The following is a 16,447-nucleotide window of genomic DNA, read 5'->3' on the forward strand; positions in this document are numbered from 1 at the left end:
AAACTACCAATGGGACATTCAAAACTATGACATCTTATGCTTCACGGAGTCGTAGCTGAACGATGACACTATCAACATACAGCTGGCTGGTTACACGCTATACCGGCAGGATAGAACAGCGGCATCTGGTAAGACAAGGGGCGGCGGACTATGAATGTTTGTAAATAACAGCTGGTGCATGATATTTAAGGAAGTCTCGAGCAATATCTCACCTGAGGTAGAGTATCTCATGATAAGCTGTAGACCACACTGTCTACCTAGAGTTTTCATCTGTATTTTTCATTTTTCTAAGCTGTTTACATAGTGCCAGCCTCTGACTGTGGGGGTAAGACAGCATTGAATGAGCCATAAGCAAACAAGAAAATGCTCACCCAGAGGCTGCGCTCCTAGTAGCCGGGGACTTTAATGCAGGGGAACTTAAATATGTTTTAACATTTCTATCAGCATGTTAAATATGCAACCAGAGGGGGAAAAAACTCTGGACCACCTATACTCCACACACAGAGACTGACCATAATTATATCCTCCTGATTCCTGCTTACAAGTAAAAATGAAAGGAGGCAGCAGCAGTGACTAGATCAATAAAAAAGTGGGTAGATGAAGCAGATGATAAGCTACAGGACTGTTTTGCTAGCACAGACTGGAATATGCTCCGAGATTCCTCCGATGGCATTGAGGAGTACACCACATCAGTCATTGTCTTCATCGATGATGTCGTCCCCACAGTGACTGTACGTACAGTATATACCCCAACCAGAAGCCATGGAATACAGACAGCATCCGCACTGAGCTAAAGGCTAGAGCTGCCGCTTTCAAGGAGCGGGACTCTAATCCGGAAGCTTATATGAAATAGCGCTATGCCCTCAGACCAAACATCAAACAGGCAAAGCGTCAATACAGAACTAAGATCGAATCGTACTACACCGGCTCTGATGCTCGTCGGCTGTGGCAGGGCTTGCAAACCATTACATTACAGGGAAGCACAGCCGAGAGCTTCCCAGTGACACGAGCCTACCAGACGAGCTGAACTACTTCTATACTCGTTTCGAGGCAAGTAACACTGAAACATGCATGAGAGCACCAGCTGTTCCGGAAGACCGTGTGATCACGCTCTCCAAAGCCGATGTGAGTAAGACCTTTAAACAGGTCAACATTCACAAGGCTGCAGGGCCAGATGGATTACCAGGATGTGTACTGAGAGCATGCGCTGACCAACTGGCAAGTGTCTTCACTGACATTTTCAACCTCTCCCTCTCCGAGTCTATAATACCATGTTTTAAGCAGACCACCATTGTGCCTGTGCCCAAGAACACTAAGGTAACCTGCCTAAATGACTACCGACCCGTAGCACTCATTTCTGTAACCCTAGACACTCTCCAATTTGCATACCGCACCAACAGATCCACAGATGATGCAATCTCTAGTGCACTCCACACTGCCATTTCCCACATGGACAAAAGGAACACCTATTTGAGAATGCTATTAATTGACCACAGCTCAGCTTTCAACTCCATAGTGCCCTCAAAGCTCATCACTAAGGACCCAGGGACTAAACACCTCCCTCTGCAACTGGATCCTTGACTTCTTGACAGGCCACCTTCATGTAGTGAGGGTAGGTAACAACACATCCGCCACGCTGATCCTCAACACGGGGCCCCTCAGAGGTGCGTGCTCAGTCCCCTCCTGTACTCCCTGTTCTTTCATTACTACACGGCCAGACACAACTCCAGCACCATCATTCAATTTGCCGATGACAAAACAGTGGTAGGCCTGATCACCGACAACAATGAGACAGCCTATAGGGAGGAGGTCAGAGACCTGGCCATGTGGTGCCAGGACAACAACCTCTCCCTCAACATGATCAAGATAAAGGAGATTTTGGACAACAGGAAAAAGAGGACAGAACACACCCCCATTCTCATCGAAGGGGCTACAGTGGAGCAGGTTGAGAGCTTCAAATTCCTTGGTGTCCACATCACCAACAAACTAACATGGTCCAAGCACACCAAGACAGCCGTGAAGAGGGCACAAGAAAACCTATTCGACCTCAGGAGACTGAAAATATTTGGCATGGGTCCTCAGATCCTCAAAGGTTCTACAGCTGCACCGTCGAGGGCATCCTGACGGGTTGCATCACTGCCTGGTGTCGTGTCTTTGGCATCATTAAAGTGAAGACTTATTTTATCCAATTCTCTGTAATTATTATTACGTGATTAAACTAATCATGTAAATGTAATTAACTAGGAAGTCGAGGCACCAAGGAATCTTCAGATTGCAAAGTTATAATTTTCCTACTATAACTTATTATTTACCTCGCGTTAGTCTCATTCCAAACGTCCTAAATTGTTGGTTATCTGCATGAACCCAGCCTTCACTATGAATCATCCATACATCAATTGTCTTAATCATTTATTTACTAACTAAATAATCACAGAAATGCATAAACTAACAACAATGTAGATATAGTTACAATAAAATTATAGGGGGATGTACCCTAGTGGGCTAAACCGATATGGCGGCTTGGTAGACTAAGGGACTGAGAAGGGCGCGAAAGACAAAAGACACTACACAGTTGACAATTATTATAATTTAAATGCTAATCCCTTTGCACATGAACGCTCACTCATTCGGGAATAACTGCAATCAATACATATATTTACGTTCTGTGAGGTAGAAGAAGTTCCTTTGTTCTTTGAACCCTCTCTCTATACCGCATGGCCGAGAGAGTCTCCTCCAGGAATTTACGACCTGAGAACAGAACCTGGGTTTAAGAGGGAGAAAGAGGGGGAAGGCCCCTAAAATTGTCAAAGACTCTAGCCACCCTAGTCATAGACTTCTCTCTGCTACCGCACGGCAAGCGGTACCAGAGCGCCAAGTCTACTAGGTCCAAGAAGCTTCTAAACAGCTTCCATCCCCAAGCCATAAGATTCCTGAACATCAAATCAAAAGATTACCCAGACTATTTGCATTGCCCCCGTCTTTACACTGCTTCTACTCTCTGTTGTCATCTATGCATAGTCACTTCAATTACTCTACTTACATGTACATACTAATTTACCTCAACTACCCCCCGCATTGACTTTGTACCGGTACCCCCCTGTATATAATCTGTCTTTTGTTGTTTTACTGCTGCTTTTTAATTGCATGTTACTTTTATCTCTTATTCATGTCCGTATTTTTTAAACTGCATTGTTGGTTGGGGCCTCGTAAGTAAGCATTTCATTGTAAGGTTTTATTCGGCGCATGAGACGAATAGAATTTGATATGATTTTCTGACTCACACATAATTTTCACAGATGCTTGCTCTATTGTGTTCATATTTCTTTTTTTTCTTAATACGTTATTGATTTTTTAATTGTTGGGTTTTGAGTTTGCAAGAAATGCTTTTTGCATGTGACATTAAAACAAAAAATATGAAATACTTAAGTGACAAAAAACATTACTCAACAACCTGAAATCAGATCTTATGAAATTGAATCATCTCGCCGTAAATCTTCCAGATAGATTAAACCTCTCTTAGAATGACTCCCAAAGCATTTATATTTATTTTCAGTAATACCAATTACCCCACCGGAGACATTCTTTAGGAAAGTATACTCTGCCATAACAAACTTCATATGGGCAAAGGAAACTCATAGATTTAGGGACTTTCCTATTTATTCTAAGGGTGGTTTTAACCTTCCAGATGTAGAAATGTATCAACTCGCCACCCAAGGCTTTTACTTGCAACATATTGTTAAATTCACTAAAGAGGAACAATAGGTACATACTGAAGATGCATAGCCCCAGAATCTTCATGTTGTTTTTTTTCAAAGGATAGAATTAAGAACGTTAACGACTTCATAGTTAAGAACACTATAACAACATGGAAGAAAATGAAAGAGATTTTTACAAGACTCTTCCTAGAGCTGGCCGCTCGGCCAAACTGAGCAATCGGGGGAGAAGGGCCTTGGTCAGGAAGGTGACCAAGAACCCGATGAGCACTCTGACAGAGCTCCAGAGTTCCTCTGTGGCGATGGGAGAACCTTCCAGCAGGACAACAGTCTCTGCAGCATCACCAATCAGGCCTTTATGGTAGTGGCAAGACTGAAGCCACTTCTCAGTTAAAGGTACATGTTATATAGCGTTCCACTCCCTAACGTAAAAGGCACGCTTGACACTATTTTCAAGTAAATGATTACAAAGGGAGATGCACCACGCACATGCAGTGTATGTGCAGCAGGACTCAGTAGACAAACAATTTGGACCAGCACTCCAGATATTCCTGTACTTTTGTTTCTTTTGTAAGGTCAAAACTGTAATGCGAAACCCTGTATCCTCATCTCGCTTTATTGATCTTCCAGCTGTTGGCAATGAGAGGTTGACCTACAGATTGAGCTCCGTAATCTGTCATTCAGGGATATACGCCCATAAAACGACACTACTGGTCACAGTTTATATTTGACTCTCTTAAGATCAAGGCTAATGACCATCAAATCTCTATAGAATCTAAAACGTTGAGGACATAGCAGGAGTTCTATATTTTTATGAATTATTTAATGAGGGCCCTCACAAACTCTCATATCAGTGACCAAGTGCAGTCTTGTGAGTCAGATTTCAGATATTGATGTTATTACAACATGTAACTATTTCCCCAATCGTCTTTAGGGTAAAGCCTTAACTGTTTTGACATTTCTGAAGAAAATGTCTGCTTTCAAAGATTGATTAAAGCAAACCGTATGAGTCCAAATCAGCAATTCAGCAGTCATTTCACAGTTGAATGCAGGGAAAGCAAAACAGACTACACAACCATTGCTTCGACAGAGGATTCAAACAACGATCTGTGTTACATTTGATAATATAAGGAAATGCTACCTGCAAACTTCTTAGCCAATTATCTCCTCCACATTTACACTTTATGCTCTGAAAATTGCAGTCCGTGCAAGAAAGCCATGTATAGCCGTTGTAAAAAAACAAAGTTGAACCAAGTCATATTTCATCAAATAATTCCTTTCACGGCAAGCATCCCAAGAAACCAAGATTTACACTACTGTTCAAAAGTTTGGAGTCACTTAGAAATGTCCTTGTTTTTGAAAGAAAAGCTATAAAAAAAAGTACATTAAAATAACATCAAATTGATCAGAAATACAGTGTAGACATTGTTAATGTTGTAAATGTAATTATTTTTTATTTCACCTTTTATTTAACCAGGTAGGCTAGTTGAGAAAAGGTTCTCATTTACAACTGCGACCTGGCCAAGATAAAGCAAAGCAGTGCGACACAAACAACGACAGAGTTACACATGGAATAAAAAAACATACAGTCAATAATACAATAGTCTATATACAGTGTGTGCAAATGAGGTAGGATAAGGGAGGTAAGGCAATAAATAGGCCATAGTGGCAAAATAATTACCATATAGCAATTAGACACTGGAGTGATAGATGTGTAGAAGATGAATGTAAAGTAGAGATGCTGGAGTGCGAAGGAGCTAAATAAATAACAGTATGGGGATGAAGTAGTTGGATGGGCTATTTACAGATGGGCTATGTACAGGTGCACTGATCTGTAAGCTGCTCTGACAGCTGGTGCTTAACGTTAGTGAAGGAGATATGAGTCTCCAGCTTCAGTGATTTTTTTTGTTGTTGTTGCAGTTTGTTCTAGTCATTCGCAGCAGAGAACTGTAAGGAGAGGCGGCCAAATGAAGAATTGGTTTTGGGGGTGACCAGTGAAATATACCTGCTGGAGTGCGTGCTGCTATGGTAACCAGTAAGCTGAGATAAGGCGGGGATTTACCTAGCAAAGACATATAGATGACCTGGAGCCAGTGGGTTTGGCAACGAATATGAAGCGAGGGCCACCCAACGAGAGCATACAGGTCGCAGTGGTGGGTAGTATATGGGGCTTTGGTGACAACGGATGGTACTGTGATAGACTGCATCCAATTTGCTGAGTAGAGTGTTGGAGGCTATTTTGTAAATTACATCGCCGAAGTCAAGGACCGGTAGGATAGTCAGTTTTACGAGGGTATGTTTGGCAACATGAGTGAAGGATGCTATGTTGCGAAATAGGAAGCCGATTCAATTTTGGATTGGAGATGCTTAATGTGAGTCTGGAAGGAGAGTTCACAGTCTAAGCAGACACCTAGAACATTTGGACAACTACAAATACATCATTCAGAACCGTCCAGAGTTGTGATGCTGGACGGGCGGGCAGCTACGGGCAGAGATCGGTTGAAGAGCATGCATTTAGTTTTACTTGCATTTAAGAGCAGTTGAAGGCCACGGAAGGAGAGTTGTATGGCATTAAAGCTCTTCTGGAGGTTAGTTAACACCGTGTCCAAAGAAGGGCCAGAAGTATACAGAATGGTGTCGTCTGCGTAGAGGTGGATCAGAGGATCACCAGCAGCAAGAGCGACATCATTGATGTATACAGAGAAAAGAGTCGGCCTGAGAATTGAACCATGTGGCACCCCCATAGACTGCCAGAGGTACGAACCACAGGCCCTCTGATTTGACACACTGAACTCTGTCTGAGAAGTAGTTGGCAGTCATTTGAGAAACCAAGGCTATTGAGTCTGCCGATAAGAATGTGGTGATTGACAGAGTCGAAAGCCTTGGCCAGGTCGATGAATACAGCTGCACAGTATTGTCTCTTATCGATGGCGGTTATTATGATATCGTCTAGGACATTGAGCGTGGCTGAGGTGCACCCATGACCCGTTCGGAAACCAGATTGCATAGCGGAGAATGTACGGTGGGATTCGAAATGGTCGGTGATCTGTTTAACTTGGCTTTCGAAGACCTTAGAAAGACAGGGTAGGATAGATATAGGTCTGTAGCAGTTTGGGTCTAGAGTGTCACCCTCTTTTTGAAGAGTGGGATGACCGCAGCAGCTTTCCAATCTTTGGGGATCTCAGACGATACGGAAGAGAGGTTGAACAGGCTAGTAATAGGGGTTGCAACAATTTCGTCTGATAATTTTAGATTGAGGGTCCAGATTTTGTAGGGGTCCAGATTTTGCCGCTCTTTCAGAACATCAGCTATCTGGATTTGGGTGAAGGAGAAATGGGGAAGGCTTGGGCAAGTTGCTGTAGTGGGTGCAGGGCTGTTGACCAGGGCAGGGGTGGCCAGGTAGAAAGCATGGCCAGCCGTAGAAAAATGCTTATTTAATGAAATTCTCAATTTATCTGTGGTGACTGTGTTTCCTAGCCTCAGTGCAGTGGGTAGCTGGGAGGAGGTGCACTTGTTCTCCATGGACTTTAGTGTCCCAAAACTGTTTGGAGTTTGCAAATTTCTGTTAGGAAAGTGAAGGCTAGCTATTTCAAACTGCCTGTGTATATTGGTTCCTAACTCAAACTCAAAAGTTGCATATCGCGGGGGCTATTCGATGCTAATGCTGTACGCCACAGGATGTTTTTGTGCTGGTCAAGGGCAGTCAGGTCTGGAGTGAACCAAGGACTATATCTGTTCCTGGTTCTACATTTTTTGAATGGGGCATGCTTATTTAAGATTGTGAGGAAAGCACTTTTAAAGAATAACCAGGCATCTTCTACTGACGGAATGAGGTCAATATCCTTGTAAATGACTATTGTAGCTGGAAATGGCAGATTTTTAATGGAATATCTACGTAGACGTTCGGAGGCCCATTATCAGCAACCATCACTCCTGTGTTCCAATGGCACGTTGTACTAGCTAATCCAAGTTTATCATTTTAAAAGGCTAATTGATCATTAGAAAACCATTTTGCAATTATGTTGGCACAGCTGAAAACTGTGGTGCCGATTGAAGGGGTACGGGACTATAAAAAGTTTGGGAACAACTGCTCTAATGCAATCTTATTAGAGGGCAATGAGAATACGCCTTGTCACAATCCCATACCAGAGTATGTTTTGTATCAGTTATCCGAGATACATTTTAAACTCTACAGAAAATGCCTTTGCTGACCTTGATAGATAATCAACATATGTCTCTGTATTATATCTTTTCCAATCTTGTCTCTGTTATTGGTTTTGGAAACGTGTTTAATAGGCCTTTACTGTAGTATACTGCTAACAGCGATAGGAAATCAACACATAACACGTACCCCTTCAATCGGCACCACAGTTTTCAGCTGTGCCAACATAATTGCAAAATGGTTTTCTAATGATCAATTAGCCTTTTAAAATAGGCCTGTAACTTGTAAATCATGTTCTCCATTGTTGTTCTGAAAGCCTGTATGTGTACTGTTAGCCTTGTAGCCTTATGTAATACATTTTAAACTCTGCAAAAAGTGCCTTTGCTGACCTTGATAATCATGACAATAGACGTTGTAAATAATCTTGTCTTTGTTGTTTCTTATTTTTAATTAGGTAGTAGGCCTTTACTGTGTACTGCAACCCTTGATAGATAAGAAACACATATCGGCCTACAACTTGTAAATCATTTTCTCAATTTCTGTTCAGAAAGTATGATTATACTGTGTCCTAATAGCCTGGTTAATATTGTTTACATTTACATTTTGTTTCTATTTTATTTTTTAAATAGCTTTTGTGTTTCGTTGTTGTTGCTTGTGTATTGATTTCAGGACCATGGATAGTAGGCCACCAGGTCATTTAGGGCTGTGATGCTGGATATGTGTGAAACTACACACATTTGTTTGGTAGAGACCCTTCCAACCCCACTTTAGCTTAGAAAAGTTATTTCTACAAAACAATATGTATCACATGTAAAGTTGATTACAGTGTATTGCAACGGGGACTATGGAAGGGGTAGAGAATGAGGTGTTGTGTGTATATACGACGCAGTCCCCCTCCAAAACTAACCATATTTGGTTAGTATCGACCCTACTGAGTATTTCCCATCCATCTTTAGCTGAGACAGGTAGAAAAGTTCTCTACAAACCATTAAGTATGTATTGCATTGCAGTGTATGGAGTGGGTGTAGTAAGGAGTCACCGGTACTTTGTATTAAACCCATTGCCCAGCACAAGAGACCCATTTAAGTTTTGCAGACTATTGAGTAATTCCAATAATATATATTTGTATTTTATTAAAATGGTGGGATTGGTAGAGACGAGGCAACAAAGAGTCGTCTCCAAGTCCTGATTGGCTCACTCCGACTGGCTGTTAAAATTGGCTCAATCCGACTGGGGATAAAAACCAGAGGAGGAACAAGGAGTGATTGGAGGCCAGCCTTAGCTTGCCGCAGAGTCTTGCTCACACACAGTGCAGGCGGCAATGAACATGGAGACTTCAGGAACCATGGTGAGCCACCAAATCATTGTCTGATGAAAGCCAAGGTCTGACGGGAGCCAGGATGACCGGTGAGTCTCGAAGAAGGTGCCCATTCCCAGGACAAACATCCGGTTAGCCGGGCCCCCCCGGAAACGAGTGAATAACAGGGCCCAACTTGCCTGCCTGGAGTTGAGGAGCTTGGCGGTACGGCGCTATTCCAGGTTCTTATGGTCTGTCCACACCAATAATGGATGTTCGGCCCTTCTAACCAGTGCCTCCACTCCTCCAATGCCATCTTAACTGCGAGTAATTCTCGATTTCCCACATCATAGTTCCTCTCAGTGGGGTTAAGACGATGGGAAAGGAAGGCACAGGGATGCAGCTTCTGGTCCTGGGCATAACTCTGGGACAGGACAACCCCCACTCTGATGTTCGAGACGTCGATCTCCACCACGAACTGACGGGACTGGAGGGGGTGGCTTAAGATGGGAGCTGTAGTGAATCGCTGCTTGAGGTCGAACGCCCGGTCAGCTGCTGGATACTATATGAATGGAACCTTGGGAGAGGTGTGTGCAGAGAGGGGGGAAGCAAGGGTGCTGTAACCCCGGATGAAATGAGCAAACCCCAGGATACGTTGCAGCTGCACTCTGGATGTGAGTTGAAGCCAATCCACCACCGCTCTCACCTTGTCAGGGTCCTTCTGAATATTCCCTGGAACTCACATTTCTGCCTTCACGAAAATCTGGTTCTCCAGGAGACGCTGGAGGACACTGTAATAAATGAGGACATTGTCGAGATAGACAAACACAAATCGGTTCAACATGTCATGGAGCACATCATTGACCAGGGCCTGGAACACTGCGGAATGTTGGTCAGTCCGAACGGCATCACCAGGTACTCGTAGTGCCCGCTAGCTGTGTTAAAGGCTGTCTTCCACTAAACTCCTTCCCGTATCCAAAACAGATGGTAGGCGTTCCGAAGGACCGCCCCCTGGAGAGGCTTGAAAGCCAAGGAGATGAGTGGTAGCGGGTAACGTTTTTTTTAACTATAATGTCATTAAGGCCCCGTTAGTCGACCTTCAAATCAAATCAAATGTATTTATATAGCCCTTCGTAAATCAGCTGATATCTCAAAGTGCTGTACAGAAACCCAGCCTAAAACCCCAAACAGCAAGCAATGCAGGTGTAGAAGCACGGTGGCTAGGAAAAACTCCCTAGAAAGGCCAAAACCTAGGAAGAAACCTAGAGAGGAACCAGGCTATGTGGGGTGGCCAGTCCTCTTCTGGCTGTGCCGGGTGGAGATTATAACAGAACATGGTCAAGATGTTCAAATGTTCATAAATGACCAGCATGGTCGAATAATAATAAGGCAGAACAGTTGAAACTGGAGCAGCAGCACAGTCAGGTGGACTGGGGACAGCAAGGAGTCATCATGTCAGGTATTCCTGGGGCATGGTCCTAGGGCTCAGGTCCTCCGAGAGAGAGAAAGAAAGAGAGAATTAGAGAGAGCATATGTGGGATGGCCAGTCCTCTTCTGGCTGTGCCGGGTGGAGATTATACCAGAACATGGCCAAGATGTTCAAATGTTCATAAATGACCAGCATGGTCGAATAATAATAAGGCAGAACAGTTGAAACTGGAGCAGCAGCACGGCCAGGTGGACTGGGGACAGCAAGGAGTCATCATGTCAGGTAGTCCTGGGGCATGGTCCTAGGGCTCAGGTCCTCCGAGAGAGAGAAAGAGAAAAGGAGAGAATTAGAGAACGCACACTTAGATTCACACAGGACACCGAATAGGACAGGAGAAGTACTCCAGATATAACAAACTGACCATAGCCCCCCGACACATAAACTACTGCAGCATAAATATTCTCTCCACAAAGAAGAACTCCCGAGGCAGTGCGGTGCCCGAATTAAGGTTGATTGCACAATCGTAGGGCCGACACAGACGAAAAGCTGTAGCGTGGGCAGAGTTGAAAATATCCCGTAAGTCCTGGTACTCCGCGGGAATTGTGGAGAGATCCGAGGCTTTACCCAAGTCCGCCGGGAGATCTCCCGGGGCAGGCTGCGCCGACTTCAGACAATGTGCATGGCAAAACGGACTCCAACCCATGATGGAACATATAGCCCAGTCAATTAGGGGACTGTGCCTCTGGAGCCTTGAAAACCCCAAAACCGTGGTTACATTAGACTTTCATAGCCTCGCGGTGGTTGCCTGAGACTCGCAGGTTGGTAGGAATCGTATTGTGGGTGACGCTGTCAATAGAGCGCCCATCCAGCGCTCTGACGTCCATCGGGATTGAAAGGGGTTGAGTGGAGATACCTAGCTCCGACACCAGGGAAGTGTCCATAAAGCTCTCGTCAGCCCCAGAGTTAATGAGCACCCGGATTGATTTGGACGGGTCTCCCCACAACAGGGTAGCATAGAGAGGGTTACAATTAGTGAGAGATTGGAACCTCCCCATACAGCTCACCAGTGTACTTGTACCTACTGATGAGCGGGGTCTTTTAATGGGCAAGTAGATAAGAAATGTCCCATAGCTCCACAGTACAGACAGCTCTTGGTGTTCAGTCCGCGTAAGTGCTCAGCAGGAGACAATCTAGCCACGCACAGTTGCATGGGCTCCAGAGGAGACGAGTCAACAGCCCTCTGTAATTTCCGAGGGCACTTGGTTGACACCGGATTCTCTCGGAAATGTAGACTTCGGGGATTTCCGGGATTCCTTGGAGGTGAGGTGGAATTCGAGTGCGACAGGGAAACAGACCCCTTCTCCCTCCTGTGTTTCCGTAGGAGTCCGTCGATCCGGATGGTCAAGGCTATGAGGGAGTCGAGGTCCATGGGCAGCTCCCAGGCTGCGAGCTCTTCTTTAATCACCTCCGATAATCCATGAAGGAATGTGTCGGACAGGGCTTCCGGGTTGACATAGTCGGAGCAGCTTACGCGCACCCTGTCTCCCTGACTTCGGAGAATCAAACACTTTTCGTACCACCTCCAGACTGAGGCAAACGGTGGACTGTTGCTCCCACACAACCGTAGCCAAGGCGAGGGCCCTCCCGGACATCAGCGTTATTAAGTACGCTATCTTCGAGCAGTCCGAGGGGAACGAATAAAGGTTGCAGCTTGAAGATGAGGGAGCACCGGGAGAGAAACGCCTGGCAGGTTCCAGAATCTCAAGCATAGCGCTCTGGAGGAGATAAGCAAGGTTCTCTACACACCGGGGTATGCTGGGAAGAAGCGCCGCTGGTGGCGGGGTTTCTGAGAGTCTGGGGGATTACTGTTGTGGCTTGCTGCCTAGTTGTGAATCTGCTGAATTTCTCCAGCAATGTATTGAACACATGGTCATGGCGTTCTACCAGGGCATGGAGTCCCTCCATAAGGCTTTGCAGTACCTCCTCGTGTCTTCCAATGGTGGCTCCTTGGGAGGAGACAGCGTTGCGGCGCTGGTCCGAGTCTGCTGGTCCGAGTCAGTAATGGCCAGTTCGTAATATCATGGCTCAGGCTAAGACATAGATGCAGACACAGGAGGCAGACAGTACGAGTTTATTACAGTACATGGGGCAAGCCATCGGTAGGTCAAGGCAGGCAAAGAGTGGTAATCCGAGTCAGGCAGGAACAGGACGGCAGGCAGGGTCAGGACAGGCAGAAACTGGGAAGACTAGGAAAGACAACTAGAGCACAGGAACACGCTGGTAGGACTTGACAGGACGAACTGGCAACAGACGAACAGAAAGCACGGGTATAAATACACATGAGGTAATGGGAGACACCTGGTGGGTGTTGGAGACAATTACAAGATGGGTGAAACAGATGTGTGTGACAAGCCTACACAATCACTTTCAATATTCCAGTAAACTTTTGTACTGCACTAACTAGTGTGTTATTCCCAAAGTTTAGCATGTCTTTCCATGGCAACTGCCCATTGTGAACTAACAATTGTGCAATGTGCATAGATACAGAAGTCTACTTTAAAATTATTTTCTATGTTGAATGTCTTGTGTTCTTGTTTGTCATGTGGGTTATCTTCATTTATCTCTCACTAATGTCCATATGGCTCATCTCAGCCATGACTTTTGGAAATAACCTGCACGGGCTCTTTCTGTCCTCTAAACATCAGTAAACGAAGTGAATGCAAGTCTGTGATACTGTAGTGTACTGGAGTTGACCTAATATCACAACGGTGAGTAAAATAGTGAAAATGTGATCCATTGACTTCACCAGCATGCTGTTTTATGTTTTTCTTCTCTAACACTTTCCCTATATCTAGGCGAATGATGGTGGATCAGCATCATTTCATGGGGACTGGATCAAAATGGGGAGAGGACCTTGTGTCTGCCTCTGAGCAGACCTCTTTGAATTCTTCAAGGTAGTAGACCCTCTGCTGAATGTATGAAAGAAATTGTGGAGACAGTGTAGAGGCAAAATGAATGTTCCTTCAGAGGTCATGTAATTGCTGAGTGCACCTGTTACCATGCAACTGCATTGCAGTTACTGGCACAATACACATGCCGGCTACTGTCGAATACTAAATCACTGCCAACTGTTTATGTTTTTGTAGTTTGTAGCCTTCTATGACAGCCAACACCCAACATCACAGCCACGGCTTAACTTGCTTTGTATTTTACCCACCATAAACTGGAGATTGTTATTGGTTGTTTTTCTTCTGCCACTAATTGGATAACTGGCTAATGAGCGCAACACTATGGTTTTATGTGTTTTTGCAGATGTTCCACCTGCGAAGGTGATCAGCAGTGTTCGTCAGTACGTGGAGGCAGGGGCTGGTGTCACAGCCTTGCGAGAACACTCTCAACCTTGGTAAAAGAGAGCACTGAATTTGTATAACACGTGATAGGTGCAAAAAATACTGCAGGCGAATTGATGATTGAATGGATTACATCATGTTAATTTAGGCCTAACAACTGTCAAAAGTAGGTGATTACCTCTGGGTATTGCCTCTGTCTCAGGGCAGGTTTTTACATCTCTCAGGTATAGGTCCAAGCACACCTGTAAATGTCACCTCCTCCAATCACAACAAAAGCAACAGGGCAGAGAATTATGAAGTCATCGATGATAACGTCCGGTCCATTGTTCATGGTGAGACACTCCTTATATTCCAAACACTAGATTGTATCTCTTGGCTGAGCGTTCTGTTCAATCGGAAACCACTAACGAGGACTTTCCTGGGGCAAAACAAAACATCACTTGAGTAAAAATCGTTGTGTATATTTTCATAGAGGGCTGTAGCACCAAATGGCATGATAATGATGTAGGACCCTCCAGTTCCAACAATCCCACCAGCAGCCATGAGTATCCAGCTTAAACAGCAGGCCGGTTCCCACCTCAGGGCCCCGAAGGAACGCCATGTCAGAGGTCTTTGACAGGGCAAAGGGGAAATACACTGGGTGGATTTGTTGATACTAATGTACCCGAAGCATGTTTTTCACAGCATGTGGTAGTAATCAGAGCATGACCCTAAGAAATAGGCCTTTTAACTGTCTAGGATGCAAAATTACTCAGAATCCATCTTCAAAATGTAGGCCTAGTTAATGTTTGGTTTGCATTTAGCTAAAGTTAATGTATTTTATTTTTCTCTGATAGATCTCTCTCTCTGAAAAATGACAAACTCCAGCATCTTCTCCTGAAACTGGACACCACGAAGGGCCCCCCGGGGCAAGACCCTAGATGGCAATACAGCCGCGGGTACTTACAATACTAATGTCTAATGTCTTGCAGTACTAATGTCTGTTCCACCCCTAAAGCTCTATAAAAGGGACACTGGGGATCAAATTAATGAAGTTGCACAGTATTATCTCCCTTCCATTTCATTATATTGTACCAAACACTCCTACTCTACTCCCGATTCACGGTATTTGCAGCACCAGTACAGTTTATTTTGGCATTACATATAGGCAGCTTCCTTAGATAATACATCTCTAAAGGAAACAGTGCTTCCAAAGAGAGAGTTCTACAGTATATACATGTCATACAGACATAATCACTGAAAACGAATCCCAATCAAAAGCAGTCCAGAGTGGTGTGAGAGATGTGTGTTCTCCCTCTCTAAGGAGTCTAGACAGGATGACAGGGCTCATGCAATTCCTGGGGACAGACAGAGAGGCAGCAGGTGAGAGGACAGCCAACAACCACATGGAGGACGGGTAAGCAAGCACACAGCAGCTCACAACCCCTTGCAAACCATGTAGACTCAGGCATTGTTTGGTTGTGCACATTGAGTATTACATTTATTGATTGATTATTAATAAGGTATTCAAGATTTTTTGTTTCACAGACCTGTGCATATGTTACCCCATCACAGAGAGAGCATGACCCCAGAGGATGGCGACACCTGTGACCATTCCCTGCACAGGTAGTGGCACACCTTTCTTGCCACACTTTGTTCATTATCCATGTTTAAATGGACCTTCTTGTTGAAGTTTATTTTGTCTCTGCATGGGGAATAAGCTGTTGGCGCGGAATCTTCCAGTCCATCAGCTTCCCCTTCAGCCTGGCTACTTCCTTCATCATAGAGCTGCTCAGCTTCATCACACAGTATGTCATCAAGGTAAAGTTGCTCTCCAAGGGATAATGATGTGCATGGGTATATTCAGATTAATAACTAGAATTCATTATATATTATATTAAGTCTACATTAACCATATTCTGGTTGCATTTAATTCACCTGTCTGTGTGCACACAGGTGTTGATAGTGGGACTAGTCGTAGTGCTAGGGGAACAGGTGATCACACCTCTGTTCGGGGCACGGCTTAGCCACGCACTCCAGCCCATGGCCAGGTGTCTCGTCAACGTCTCATGGGCTGTCAGGGACATTCTCTACCCCCTATTGGCTATTGTTAGGGAAGTCTTTCTGCACGTAGAGCTACTCGTCCAATCGTTCAGTGGATGTCAACCTGGCTGCTGCTGAGCCTCTTGGCAGACAGGACATGTGATTCAGGAAGCCCAAGGGCAATTACAAGCCAGAAAGCTAATATAACCTAACTTTTCCCAGTGATTAAAAGTATGCTTTTATGTTTAGGACGAGTGTTGTAGTTTTTTAGCAAGTGATATTTGGCTACAATTATACATTAATACAAATGTCATAATTATATAGACAGCCAATATCATAGCTGCACATAGAATACACCCATTCCTTCTGGTTATTCACGAGAACACAATTTTGAAACAGTTACTGAAATCACAAAATGTGTTTGCACATCATTCAAGTGGGGTTGAACCATTGTTTTTAGAAACAACACTAATG

This window comes from Oncorhynchus mykiss, chromosome 15, assembly GCF_013265735.2.
Source record: "Oncorhynchus mykiss isolate Arlee chromosome 15, USDA_OmykA_1.1, whole genome shotgun sequence".
In the NCBI taxonomy this organism is placed as follows: Eukaryota; Metazoa; Chordata; class Actinopteri; order Salmoniformes; family Salmonidae; genus Oncorhynchus; species Oncorhynchus mykiss.